This window comes from Phodopus roborovskii, unplaced genomic scaffold (genome assembly GCF_943737965.1).
Source record: "Phodopus roborovskii unplaced genomic scaffold, PHOROB, whole genome shotgun sequence".
NCBI lineage: Eukaryota > Metazoa > Chordata > Mammalia > Rodentia > Cricetidae > Phodopus > Phodopus roborovskii.
This window is the reverse complement of record NW_026125328.1, coordinates 159,014-174,564: the sequence shown is the minus strand read 5'-3', so window position 1 is coordinate 174,564 and position 15,551 is coordinate 159,014. Positions and strand designations below refer to the sequence as shown.

Here is a 15,551-nt window from a genome sequence, read left to right as displayed (position 1 = left end):
GAGGGGGAGAACATTTACTCCACTACAAATTAGGCTCCAGGACTGCTTAGCGGCAGACTACAGTGTCTTCTTTCATCATGACACTGTCCAGTGCATGATAAGTGCTTTCAGATTCACATGCAAGGGAAGACTAAAGTCAACAAATAGACCCCTTCCCTCCCAGAGCTTTCCCCTCCACACAATGCACTCCAAGTTTACAAAATGCCCACAAGTAAAACTGTTCTCATGGAGGTACTTGAATCAATCAGAAGAGTAATGGCAACATATTATTTATGTGATACCATCATAAGGGCACTGTGACAGTGGCTAGAAAATTCAAGACCCTAGCCAGACCCTCAGGCAGATGCCTTCTGACAGAGAAGGTCAAAATCATGAGGCATCATTTTGTTTCCAGCACCTGCTGCTCAATTTTCAGAAGCTGTTTTTCAAGCTTTGAGGTATTTACTCGATGCATCATCAGAAACTGGCCATTCAAATGGAAGGCAGGGGATGTCAAATTTATACCTTTCATACCAAGTAGAATTTTCTGGAGGTGTGATGTCCACCTCCTGTAAAATAAACTAAAACACAGATAGGTTAACACACTGTGTTTTATGGGCCATGGAGCTTTACAGCAACTGCAATGATGTGCCAAGCCCAGACTTTGTAAAGGAGAAAACACATAGCTTTCCTCTTGTTTGTTGTAGGCCTCCAATAATCCAATGGCCTACATTTCCAAAGCCTGACTGGTTTCTTTACCTTTACTCTACCTCCTCATTTCCCTACTTTTCTGTTATACCTGCTCCATCCATCAGCAGGGCTCTGCCCTGTTCCCAATGAGGTTAGAGTAAGGATGTAAATGTCTTGGTGTGAGGATGGCTCAGCTACAAAGGTTTGCTAAAAGAAAATACATCCATGGAAGTTACAAGGTAAGATAAAAGGAATGGGGCTGAAGTTTAAAGTAAGCATAACATTCTGATAGTTAACTCTGAATCACAGCAAGGATCAGAGAGGAAAAAATGTCCAGTAACATTCAGAGAAAACCATTTAGGGGTAATGAGTTTCATGGAAATCAGTCAGTACTAAACTCGCTGATGAATACAAACAAACTCTAAATGAAATCTCTTCTCCTAAAGAAAGGGTCTAAGCAGATACTTTATACAGTAAACTCTATCCATCCCAAATACATAAATTACCCTGTCTTTATAGGGCTGGAGGACTTCTTTGGACTCAGTCACAGAGTGGACATGGATCCCTAGAGGAAAAACAAAAGCCGTTAAATCCAAAGGTGGTGTTTGGTATATTACCCCTTATCCAAGGAAAAAACCAAACATACACCACAGGCATGTTTCACTTTCTTCAAAGGATAGTTTTCTACTATGTAGATCATATGTTTTATTTCCAAAATGAGACATTTCCACAGACTCTCCTAAACAGCCACTATGTCAGATAGATACTCTCTGCACTTTTTGGTTCTTTTTTTTATTTTCCTTATGTGTGTATGTAACTTCCACCTCCCCCCTCTCTCTCTCTGTGTGATGTACATACATACTCAACTATTTTCACTGACCCATCTACCTAGTAAAGGGGCTATGTCCTTCCTAAGTAAGGAGAAACTTGGTGGCTTCATACAATTGACCTGAATGGTTTAAGTCTTTTTTGACTGTTTTTCCTAATCAGTACAAAGGATTAATTATCTCATGCAGGAGTTAAAAGAGGAAAAAAAGTCTCTTCAATTTAGATGAATGACTGAGCATTTCCCAGTGTTTTTAGTTCTAGTATTAGAGGTGTCCACAATGGACTAATGTTCTACCTGAAGCACAGGCAAGTGCTAGGACCTGCTGTGGTTTGTACTCTTTAACTTCCTTATGTGGAAGATGGGGAGAAGAGATTGGCAGATATTAATGGTCTCTTAGCCACTGGGTGTAAGAAAGGAGTCCAGCTATAGGTTCTCTTATATGAACTCAAAATACTCAGCATTACTGTTACTTGTGTAAAAGCTGTTCAACATAGATTCAGTATTAGTTCTGCTTTTGCAAGAGTTGCTTTTTAACATATTAGGAAGATATGTCTTTTCTTAAGGTAAACTCAGGGCATGTTTTGAAAATAAGGACTTGGTTATTTCTAGGTCTTTTTGGCTGGATTCACCTCATCAAATTGTTATTATTTTTAACAATAAACAGATTGTGGATAGTTTGCTGCTGTAAGACACTCATGCTAAAATTTCCTGAGAAAGTGTCAAAAGATCAATGTAAGAGCCTGAAAGTAAAAGCAAAACAAGAATATGCTAAGTTGCAGATGTACCAGATGTACCTCTTTATAATAAAAGCTTGAGACGAGCCTCATAAGGGTGTTTTGCTGTTGTGAGGTTTGTATGGTGCTAATGAAATATGTGAGTATATATCTATGTGTATCTTTCCAGAGGCTCATCACCCTTTGGAAAGAATAAGAAACCCAGATAAGAAAAGGCCCATGGTCAGGATGGCTTCTCTGAGGATTCTCCACGGCATGTATTACTCACTCTGTTCTTGATAGAGTGGATAGCCATTTATCACCCACCCATCCGTTCTTGTAGCAGAAGATTACAGTTTTATACTAAGGAATTTCTCTAGCAGGTGGCTAATTCTGTCTCAAGCAAGAAAGGGGATGCCGACCAGGTGCAAACATTCGGGTATCCTATCTCTTTTGCCTATGATTGGTTCAGGGATGGGCCAATCAGAGCCATGAATAGCCATGGGCCTTCTGTTGCTGTTTCCATGGTATCTGAGATGTGAGACCTGGGCTTAGGGTTGCTGCAGTCATAAAGGAGAAGAGCCAAAATGAAGATGAATTTAATCCAAAAGATTACAAAACTGAAGAGCTTGGTAACCTTGTTTCCTGAATCAAGCACTCTCTGGAAACAGAAACCAAAACAACCCCCAAACCCTTGTTATAAACTCAATGTGGAAAGTACCTCTACTACTTGCCTTAGACAAAGAACAAATTCTTGACTTTTATACTTCTTTTACTGGACTGTGCATTATTTATATCTTGTTATGTGCTTCGTAGGGCTCAGTATACATATTAAGATGAATGGAAGGTTGGGTTTTTGTTTGTTATTTTCTGCAAATGTTCTTGGCTATCTCAACTGCTGCTAGAACCAAAAACAAAAAAAAAAAAAAAAAAACAAAAAAAAAAAAAAAAAAAAAAACCCCAGTGCATGGCCAAGTGAGTACAACTAGTTTTATGGGGCTATTGTCTCAGATAATGGAATATTCTTGGCTCTATAATTTCTAATGGTACAATACATACTGATGACATAAAATTTAGATGAAATATTCTCAATTAGGAGTTTAATTTTGCATTTTTTGGGGGATGGGTTGAAGTTCAGATCAGGCCTTATTACATAGCCCTGGCTGATTTGGTATTTGCTATGTAGCCTCGGCTGGTCTTGAACCTGTTCCTGCCTCACTCTGCTCCCGAGTGCTAGGAGACACAGGTGTGAATATCACAACTAGCAGACTTTGTTATCAGACAACTGTCAGAACTTTTTTTTAAAAAAATTGTCAAACAGCAAACAGCTAAAATTTGAAAATCAGAAAGGTTTTTTTTATTTGAATGGTTGTGTTAAAAAAGTAACTTCTGTTTTCATGTTTCTTTTTGATTATAAATTCTACAAAGTGGTTAACTAGGAAGAATACTTACTGATGCTTGTACTATAGGTAAAAACTCTTACCATTTTTTAAACTAAGGCAGGGAAAGAGATGGCTCAGTGGTTAAAGCACTTGTACTACAAGCTTGGAAGCTGAGATCCTTAGAACCCATGGAAATGCTGGGTGGGCATGGCATGGTAGCTTGCCTGGAAGTCCAGTGCTTGTAAGGCAGAGATGAGGAGATCCCCAGGGCAGGTGGGTTAGCTAGACTGGCTATCTCACTTAAGTCTGAGAGATCTTGCCTTAAAGAATAAGGTGGAGAGTGACTAATAGAGGACTCCTGATATCAATTTTAGGTCTCATTGTACCTGCACACTCATGTGTACTCACACAGACAGAAAAAGAAACACACACACACACACACACACACACACACACAAAATCCTGTGGGTTAACAGTAATGCTAGGGATAAGAAAACAAGTATAATCAGTCTTCATTATTCATAGGATCTTTATTTGTGAACTTACCTACTTGATAAAATTTGTAACCTCCCAAACAATACTGGAAGCATTTTTATAGTCAGTCACCAACATGGTAATACACAATGCTGGAACAAGTCTGAGTTGCTAGAGTGTTCATTTCTAAAGTAAGGTCTAATAAGGTAATGTTTTGCCTTCTTGTTTCAGCCCCCATACTATAAACATAAGTTAGTTTCATTACACGTAGTCTTATGGGTGTGACTGTATAGGTAATGCCATTTTTTTTTTGTCTTGTGTTTTTGTTGGTGAAAAAATAAAACCAGCCCCTAAGCATGGTGCTAAAGAAAGCTTTGATGTGCCTCATGGGAGAAAATACAAATGTCAGACAAGCTTCATTTAGGCATGAGTTGGAGTGTTGTTGGCCATGAGCAAAATACTAATGACAAAACAATATGCACTGAATAAGACATCTTTAAACAGAAACACATATACACTAAGGTTATATAGGTTGATTCACAAAAATACTGTGGCCAGAGGCTTATTTGAGTGCAATCCAGTGCTTTTCTTAGGTTTAGTATTTGCTATTTCAATATTTATAGTGTTTTTAGGACATAACTACCACAAAAACAAGAACTGACTTATTTCTAAGTAATCAGCTTTACACATCATAATTACAATCTATAGTTCTTTTTAAATGTGGGCTAAAAAGACCAATGTATATATTAGTATACTTTCAATAACAGGAAGAATGAGATGTTTGGGGAGGAACAAGTCTGAAGAAATTTTTTTCCATTGCTTTTCTTTATAGATTTGATCCTTTTTCATGGATATATATTTTTTTCATCCAACAATGATAATACTTTATTTTTAAGTGAAATTTTAGTTTTTTACTCAGTACCTTTGTGAATAAGGTCAGTATAGGTAGATGGGTGTTAGAGGCAGAGAGATTTGCAAGAGTCCAAAGGAGGATTTGGCAATCTGCAGGTTATTTCCTTGAAACCAGAGCATTTTAATCCTGCCAAAAGAAAAATAAGCCAGTAAACTTATGCACCATCAACTCTACTCTTAGAATAAAAGCAGTAACTTGCAAGCTTATGATTGGTTGAAAGTTTCAGAATTGTATCTTTGAGTCCAAGAGTTCAGAGGGGTCCAGATGTTTGGCAAATGTCCACAATAAATTCACTGTACTCCACGCATAACAGAACTTAGAATTAAAAAAAAAAAAGGAAAAAAAAATCTAAACCCTATTTATGGATTAGTTTTGAGCCTAATCACTTGGTTTCTGTAAGCAAACTGCATGAGTTTGTTATTTGCATATGAAATTAAATTTCAGCTGCAGATTTTGCCAACATCCTGATAACTCCCTAAAATTGGAGGTGTCCTGAGATGGTTTTTAGTCATAAGGACAGTTTAATCTTACTGGCAAGCATCCACCACCACCAAGCCCTTCCATGGTAAGAGAAACAGTAAGTAAATGGCATACAATTCTCAGCTGACAGTGTGAGATATCTCTGAGATCTCTGCTCCTCCACTGGAGGTTGCAGGTGGAGGAACCATAAGAGAGATGCAGTCTGAGTTAACTTGTCAGGAGAAAAGTCTGTTCAACACCCTAAGAAGTGTTTTAAAGAAGAGTGCCAGATTTTCAAAAGTTTCATACATCAATGCGCCGGTGTTTTTATTGGAGAGATTCCAGAAGGAACAGTTTAATAGCAGCATGTCAAACTTTGGGCTTTGAAGCTCCCCCATTCTGCTTCTCTGCTTGACTAAGACACCCTATTATTCCTAGTTATTCCACTGAGCCTCCAGCTTTGTCTTTAAATTTCTAAATGTTACAATTTCACTTCTAAAATACAGGTGTATGGTTACCTTTATCATTTACCGCTATTCTCAAGATGAACTCATTCCTGGGATTATTATAATTTCTTAGTTTCTTTACCTCTCTAACTCTATCTACCACATTCTCCTCCTTTATGCTGGCAAGTGGCACCTGTGACAATTCTCCTTCTAGTCTTTGAACACCCAGAGACCATTTCTTCACCAGTAGCAAGCACTGCACTTGCCTCTCTTTCTCTACATGAGGACACATAACTTCTCCTCACTAGCCCTAGGACTCAAACTACCTCATTGAAGGGTCTCATGATCACCTTACCAAAGTAGGCTAGCCTGTAATACTCTATTCTCATAGTCACAATATTTTTGTAAATCAGCCCAATGCATAACCTCATTATAAGTGTTTCCATTTCAGGGTGCCCCTGACTATTTACAGCTATTTATGTCTCTTCTATTACAGTGAAGCTCTATAAGAACAGGTATTGTTCACACCAGTACTTCTCAGCGTATACAATCAATGAACAATGAACACATAGTTGCTCAAGTTTAAAATACTAGAGTGAGCCTTTCTCTCCTTCTACAATCACTCAGTGTGGACAGCAGGCATTCTTTAGGCCTGTCTCTAAACTAACAGTTACTGCTCTTCAGGGTGTCTACTAACTTTGGACTAGGCAGTTGGTACTGCCATGACTTCAAATCTTCTGTGCTCAACTTCACAGAGCATGACTTTGTTAAGTGCTATTCAGGCAACTAGGCTTCTTGGTGTAAATTAGCCTTAAATTTATTTCAGACAGAATGATATGACTTCAGAAAAACTACCAACTCATACCAAACCACAGTAAAGACCACAGGACGAAAACTCAGATACTGATCCATAAAAGCAATGATCTGTCTTCTACCTATTTCATAATCCTCTGCCTTTCCACTTCTATCCAGATTTCCCTGCTAACTAAATGACCTGACAATCCTAGGAAAGGAATGTAAAATGAATTTTGCACAAATCTGCTATTAGAAAATGAATGTAAAGAATACTATAGCAGTCTGTGAGACTCTCAACTAAGTGTTAAGCCTTGAAATCCACATAAAATATAAAATTATCTTTATAAACAGTGGAGATATAGGCCTTGGAAATGAGAAGTATGGGACCTGCTATAGCAGTGTACCAAGGCTAACCAGGATGGTGAACTACAAGCATTCTGGGGAGGCACAGAAGATTTATTGATGTTTGACTGAGATGGAAAGGAAAACTTATTGCGTCTACCTAGCAACTTGATACTGAGGGCTTTTTTTTTTTTTTGAGAATTCACATCCACAATGAAGATTAGCTTCAGTATTTCCAACATGACAAAACACAGCCTGTGGTCTTGGTGCACCCAAGACAAATAAAGGTTGCCATAGTAAACAGAGCTACCATTCATTTCAAATTTGCTAAAATATGTGTTCAATCAACCAGAGAACTAAGTAAAATCTTCAGCAATGCTACTGTCACTCTGCTAACAACTACTTCTACTTTCTACTCTCTGTTTCTACTTTCCCACACAGTTTTAATTACTTAAACATGGCACATTTATTTACTGAGAAGGCATCAATGCTATGCAGTTTTACATCTAAAGTAAGCATTTTTATATTGTTAAATTTATTTCCTTCACAGGTAGTGTATTATAGATTTATATTAGAGCTAATATAAAGAAAAAGTTCCATGTTCTTCACCAAGACAGACATTAAATCTAAAATTCCTTAATTCTTGAAGTTCACTTATAGCTGTAAAAAATTAAATATAAAATGATATACTCCAATGGAAATACCAATCTCTCTGAGATAATTTTACTAACTTTGTAAACCCTAACATCACTGCTATCAAAGTCACATTCCCTAAATTATGTCTTTCTGAAGTAAAATCTTTATGTGGGCTACTCTATCAGTGTGACATTTTCATTAGTTTGATTATTTTTGAACTGTATCTTAGTACTATTAAAAAACACCCTGAAAAGTGCTTTCTTTCCATTAGCTCCTATTGTGAGCTGACAAAATTCCACCCCAATTCCCTGTAGTGGGGACTGGACCTAGGGATTCACAAATGGTGGGCAAAAGTGTGGTAGAATATTATTTTAAGCTGTGTGACTTTTGTTTATGCTGCATTAACTCCATGAAGCTGTGTTACTGTGCCTGTCTGTCTAAAATACCTAGTGGTGCTAATAAAGAGCTGGTTGGCCAATAGTGAGGCAGGGGAAAGGATAGGAGGGTCTGCCAGGCAGAGAGTATAAATAGAGGAGAAATTAGGAAGAGGAAGAGGAACAAGAAAATAAGGAGAGGAGGATGTCAGGGGGTCAGCCACCCAGATAGCCACAGGTGAAAAGAAAGTAAGGTACAGAGAAGTAAGAAAGATAAAAGCCCAGAAGGAAAAGGTAGACTGGTTAAGAAAAGCTGGCTGGCAACAAGTCAAGCTGAGGCCAGGCATTCATAAGTAATAATAAGACTCTGTGTGTGATTTATTTGGAAGCTGGGTGGTGGGCCCTCAAAAAGCCAAGAGTAAAAAACTTATTTCACACAACACAAAGCTCTAAGAGTCTCACTAAATAGCTCAGGCTGTCCTTGAACTCACTGTGTGTAGTGCAGTTGGCCTTGAACCTGCACTCCCTGCTTTGGCCTTCTAAGCAGCTGAGAATAGAACACTAGGCATTACTGACAACATTGTTTTAAAATTATGTTATTGTAGTCATGAAATAAGTATTACTATTATACAGACACAATTTTATCCTTTGTATTTTGTTATATGTCTCTGTGACAGGAACACAAAGAACTGTGCTCATAATATCAAAGAAACACAATTGGGTCACCTTTGTCACAGACTGAAGAAAGTAGAAAAAACATGAAACTGGATTTAGAATGTGCTTAAAGAAAATTCTGAAGCCTAACAATACAGACAGTGACTCCCGCTGTTTCAAGTCTAGTGCTACTCAGAGGGCCCTGAAAGAAAAGGGAAACTGGCCTTCCAACACACCCGAGGCAGACTTCATTGGTCTTTATGGCAGAATCAAATACAACATGGGGGAGAACTGATTGGACCAATTCAGCCTTCTTTAAGCAAGAAAGAGAAGTTAACTTAACTTTATAGCACTTCCTGTGAAGCACTGAAGGGCACACCATGAAAGCAACTGATTATAGTACAGGAAGGCCTATGGTTGTTTGAGCCTTTATTAAGGATTATTCATTTCAGCATGATGAGCTGCCCAGGCTATGGCTGCACTCACTTATGTAGGGCTCCTGGATTTCTCAAACACTGTGTGCATCTGATTAGGAGGAAACAACATTGTTCTTGCTTGAGTAGAGAAACTGACCTTCACTGACCAGAATTTTATTCATTCAAAGAGTCCTTTAGCACACCAAAGCTCTAAGCTCCCCAGTGATCATTCATCCGCAAGCCGCAGTGTTAGCTCATGTGTAACATCAAGAAGTCTATATAAGCCCAGGTACCGCCTTGGTTATTAACACATAATGCTGGTGCTTCTGCACAAGACTATAATGTAAATTTAATGCTGACATTAACCAAACACTATTATCATAGCTCTTGTAGAATCTGTGTTCTATAAAGTAAGCAAAGGCTTCTGTTTAGTCATTTGTGCCCATGTGAGAAGTTAAGTGTTCCACTTCCTATGCATTACCATCTAAGTATAACATTTCTATTTTTACCCAAATGAAGAGAAACACACACTCCCCTTTTGGGGGACCAACCCTATATTTTAGCATTCTGAAAGTTTATGTAATTAGGTAGGTTGCTGGGGTGACAACTCAGGTCACTGTGTTCTACCTAGCCTAGGAATGTAGGCACTTCTCTTAGGGTTTGCAAACAGCTGTATTTAAACATCCACTTCCTTCAACCTAAGATCTTGGATGCAAGAACAGGAGAGGGAGAGGGAGGGGCCCTGTGCAGCTGAAGTGATGAGGAAAGACACTGTACAGGAATAAAACCTAAATTTCTCAGTAAGCAGATATAGAAGTGTCAATTCCAACTTCATACACTATATAATAAGCAACAAGAATTCTAGATGGAGTTTGTGGATTCAGAAGGGTGATTCTTAATTAAGACAAAAGTTATATCATGTTTTATAGTATTAGCAAACTAATGACCTACTCATTAGTTCCACAATGGTGAGGAAAGAAAAGGTTGGAAAGTAAGTAAGAGATGATCCTCATTCATCAGAGCCAAAATCTGGTCAGAAGTATTAACATACAGAGACAGGTAAACTAGAAAGACAGGAAGTATAACAACAGGATCATACAAAATGCTGTGAGAGAAAGGAAAAACAGTATTGTGGGCTGAGACTGGAGATACTGTCACAAGAGAAGGGCTTCAACTCCTTTAGGGGATTTATGGATATATAGACAACAGGAAGCACTCCAAATCAAGGGTTGGATCTTGATGGTGGGAAAAACGTGAGCTGAGCAAAGAGAAGCATAGTGGAAAATCACCTAGGAAGGGAGGGATAGTATAGGACTTTAGAGAGAATCTGTTAATAGTTGTCAAGTCATGTACAGATTCTACATGTATGTCTTGGAAACCACTGATGGGTTTAGACAGTGTTTTGCTTCCAATACTTTGGAAAATTAATGTGTTAGTAGTTAGGGAAATGTTGAGATTTAAGCGAACAGTGATATATATAGGTTTGGTACTCATGTAAAAAACCAGGGCTAAAGGCAAAATTTGGAGTTTTGTTGGTATAAAGATTGTTATCTGCAGCTGTGAAACTAGATGAGATAATCTCAGCAGTACAAAAAAGGAGGGTTCAAGGTAGATCTTTAAGGGGACCCAACTTCTAGGGATGCAGCAAAGAGAAGCCAGGACAAGCAGCATAACTGAGGTAGGAGGAAAGCTACAAAGTTTGTCACCATAGAAGCTGTAGAAAAGGGTGTTTCCAAATGCAAGCAGTCCATCACCTATCAGTGATGAGGGTTTGTCTACAATGGGACAGTGAAATGACATTTATGAGCCAGAAGAATGTATCTGGTGTTGCTCCAAGGGCATTAATCCCATATCAAACGCCTGCTACTAACACACACCTATGACTGGTTCTTGCCTGATTTAACAACTTAAAAGGAGGAAAGAATAGAGAAAAATATTACCTATCTTAAAAGCACTGTGTAAATAAAACAGAACATAGAACCAAAGCTTAATAGTTGGTTTTGGAATAATTCTAAGAGGCATTTTATAAATAATGACAATGATTTTTTTTTCTGGAACTTTGCTTTTACTGGCCACAGACAGCAGACTTACATTCCTAGCAACAGTGGTTTTAGAAGTGAGAAACTGCAGGACTAGAAAAATACTTTGGATACAGCTCAACATTTCAGACAGTGAACAGTACTTAAATGGACAGTACTGTGTCTATGTAAAACTGGATAACAAATAGCCTGGCATGGGGTCATGGTTTAATTCACTCAGAAATTTGCAGAAGTTCAAACCAGGACACCCAAACTGAGCTTTTCAAGAATAATTTTTCCACTGACAGGTTTTAAACAAAGGATAATCCCCTTCCAGTGGCTCTTTTTCTGATCTGTCCTAATTTTTATGGACAGAAAAAAATAGTCATTATTATAATACTAATGATTTCCTCAAACCATATATATCAGAAGTCCCCTAAGAAAAGTGTGAGTTGGAATTATTATCTTTAGAGATAAACTTGTCTAAGCAAGTTCTGAATAAGTTTCTGTAGATATCAAAAATATTTTAAATAAACACAATTCACACTCAAACTTATCAGAGGAACTAAGTGTAAATAGTATAATTGTTCATTTAGGGCTGAAAGTTCATTTTGCTGTAGAGTTTACATTGGAATTATCTGTCTGAATTCCCTGAATATATTTTTTTGGGCTAGGATTCAGTAAACATAGATTCCAGAGAGAAGTACAACTGCCACAAAGTTCTGAGATGCAGGAAACTCTTCATCTGTTTGGGCTTTAGTTTTGCCAACTGTGAAATGGAAATTCTACTACTTGGCCTTGATCTCTCATTTTTTCAGAAACCCAAAAGAAGCATACAGGCTTTGGGTTTCAAATGTCCTTGTAACCCAAGAAAGGGCAATCCCAAACTGAAGAAATAGCACAGGAATGGCCCATGCTTGCATAAGGCATTGAACACATTTGTAACTTTGGAAGCTGAAAAAAAATGCAGAATTCACTTTGCAATCCATACACAAGTGTCAACACACTTGCTTACAATCAATTGCTTTCTCTTATTCTTTACTCATAACAGGGAGGCAGTGGTTTAAGAAAGCACTAAGCTGAAATGGGGGAGTTGACATTAGAGAAGCCAGGCACTTGTCAGAAAGTGTTTAACCATGGGAGTTGAACATACTATTAGACTTTTAAATGACACATCCTCTTCATCTTGGCATTCTTTCCCCACATCTAGAAGCACTGTTGTCCTTGCCTTGGCCTGTAGTCAGTTGACAGCCATGCAGCAGGAAAATAATCTTCAGTGCATGCATGCAAAAAGTGTTTAAAAATCTTTAGACCTTAGCAGTCATTCTGAAATGGGCTGGTGCATGTGACAACAGTAAGGGTCAAGGAAGGGTCCCTTGGAAATGTTCAACTGAGAAAAAAATAAAACAATGTTAATCAAGTAAAGTCATGGGCTCCACAGAACATGCCTCATAGTATCTAGAAGTACTTTAGAGGGAATTCTGGACTAATCAACACAATGGGGTCTTCACATGCTGCCCTCCTCCTTCTATACTCAACCTCAAATGTACTGACTCAGCAAATGGCCTAGAGTCAGAGCAGCACAGTGCAAATTGAGAGTATGCAACAATGTTTAGTTCAATTATGACATAATGGCTACAAACCCATTCCTAAAGTCAAGAAAATCTGAACAATGTGGTTAGCTTATCTCAGACATGGGGGCTTAACAGAGTTTAAAAACTAATTTGAAACTTCTATTCTCCCATAAAGATAGTGTTACGATTGAGAGCAAAACCATCTAGTTCAAGGAATGTGAACAAAGTGCATAAAGAGTTATGCAGCCTTCTCCTCCTTTTAAGATTATCCTTCTTAACCAACATGACCCAGTCCCTGATATTTAATACTAACCCAGAGAAAAGACAATTTCATTAAAACATTTTAGTCACATTATGTCCAGATAGTAATACTAATTTTGCTGCTAAAAATACATTTGCAATTCAAATATCTTTCATCTGTCACTAATAGTCTATTTATTTCTAATTCATTGTTCCAAAGACAACTACAGAAGATCTGGAAGGTGTTTTGTTGCAAATCCAGCAATTCATTGTTTTTTCTAATATCAATTAAGTCATAAGCATGTACAAAGCAGAGTTTAATCCGAATGTTAATGTTGAGAACTACCCACTCTGTGACCAGGCCCTGGCAACTCTGAGTTGTATAAGAGTCTATAATCTCCTGAGTCTTAAATTTGTTCTTCCACAGCTATCATTAATAAAATATTTTCAAATTTTGGAACTTGGAAGTGACTTTAGATAAGGAAACTATGTTCAATTCTTTTGTACCTTTTATGTTTTGTTTATTCCTAGTTTTCCTTGAACAAGGGCATGTTTATATGTTTTGTTTAACACTACTTTAGGGTTCATGAAAAGAAAGAACTACATTTCAGGCAGAAAACTCTCTTATTATAATACAGGGTTCTTATCTATAAATCTAACAAGATCGACATTAGTTTCTATTTGAAGATGGAGAGCTCTTTTTCCACAGTATATTTCAGATGGCCACAGCTGAATTTCTATTAATATAGCTGTTCTTTTTCTTAGCTTATGAAAACCATATATTTTAAGAAGTAAAAAAAATCAAATAATTCAATGTCACATCCTTTCCTCTTGACTGAACTAAAATCCATTCTCCTATTATTTCATTATTAATATGAGAAAGTACAGGAACAATAAGAGGAAGCTCATTTGTTTGTAACTATAACATTCTAGTTTTGGTTGTAATCAAGTAAACAGAAGGAAGCAGTATGTACCCCACAACTCTGTGTGTGTGTGTGTGTGTGTGTGTGTGTGTGTGTGTGTGTATACGCTGAACTTTGAACTCCACTGGGATACTGTTATTTAAGTAATTTAGCTTAAAATAGTAATGTGACAGGTCCTTTCCCCTTGAGACAGGATCAAATTAAGGTGCTGACAGCCAGGTAAGTTAGTAATTTAGCATACCTTCACATATAATTCTTCAGATATTTGCTGAACAGATATTTGGGTGAAGGGTTGAGTATGGTAAACCTGAAAGGAGTGTAGATACAGAGCTGTTGGGCTTTCAGCCTGCATAGTCAACTCAACACAACAAATGCTCTATAGTTCGCCAGGCATATCTGCTAGAGGGCAGCTTGGTGACAATCTGTGGATTTTCAAACATACCCTTCCCTGGTTCAAGCTGTTAATCAGAGAATTACTTCTAACTGCATTTAGTCACTGCATTGTTTTTCTCTTTTCTCTCTGCTGCTTTCCCAATGGTGTTTTTGTGTTCTTTATAGGAGTAGCCTTCCTCCAGGGACATTGCCTTTTGTCTATAGCATAAGTGAGTGTATGAACTGTCAGGTACTAGACACATAGCAGTGATCAAGATCCTGTCCCTGCCCTTAAGTAACTTAGGGTAGAGGAAGACTGACAATACAACAGCATAGTAATGAAGGCTAGCAAAGTAAATCAGTCATTACTGGATATTACTGATGTTATGTGTTGGATACAATTTGAGCAAGTTCAAGTGCTGGAAGCTCCACCCCCAATACTACAATGGCAAGGTGACAAACCTTTAAGGAGTAGAGCCTAGAAGATATTTGGTCATAGAAGATTATGGTGAAAAGGAGGGGGGTGGTTATTGTTGTTCCCTCTGACTGAAAAGGAGCCCTTTCTATACAGGGTTGGTCCCCTTTTTAGTTTTCTACTGCCATAGGCCATGGCCGGGGACCCCTGCCAAGCCTTCAGCATCAGTGTATTTATGTCTTCTAGCCTCTAGAGCCAAGACTGACACTTTCTAAAAACATCAGACATTTTAAGTTTTGTTTAGATCTCTGGGAAGTTAAGTCTTGGATAAGAACTAGAAAAGAAGAGAGGTACTATCTTTATACTTTCTGATCCCTTGCCTACCTGTACAGGAATGGGTCAGTGGTGTGGAATCATGTATTTGTGTGAATTAGCCACAACATTTCATTTTATATATTTTCCCCTGAAAGACTATCCCTAAAGCTTGCTAGATATACAGAGTTGGAGAAGTTTACTTGGTCCTGTTATATGTATAGCCACACATACCTGAGCCAAAGGCTATCCCTCTTCAAAACAACTGCAAACAAAAATAAAATCTCATTCAGGAACTATTCCAGCAGGCTCTTGATTTTTTTTTTATGTATATCCCTTGAATAAAACAGTGCAAAAAAATTGTATTTACAATAAAGATCATAAAAACCCCCTCACTATATTTCCCAATCACCTCAACATCTTACTATATTTAAAGTCCCAAGCATGAGACTTAATAACTAAATATATTGGCCAGCTAGAGCATATGCATGATATGAAATAAAAAAAAAAATTAATTAAAACAAACTTATTTTAAGGCATCTCTCCATAATGCCTCTCAGTACAGTGCCCCTGTGAGTACAATACTGTATTGGAA

The 15,551-nt window shown here is 37.7% G+C and overlaps 1 pseudogene; it reads right to left on the bottom strand.

The window, feature by feature from the left end:
* Window positions 1–372: 372 nt before the first annotated feature.
* On the bottom strand, window positions 373–15,279 carry LOC127213984 (glutaredoxin-like protein C5orf63 homolog; annotated as a pseudogene).
* Between the last annotated feature and the right edge of the window lie 272 nt (window positions 15,280–15,551).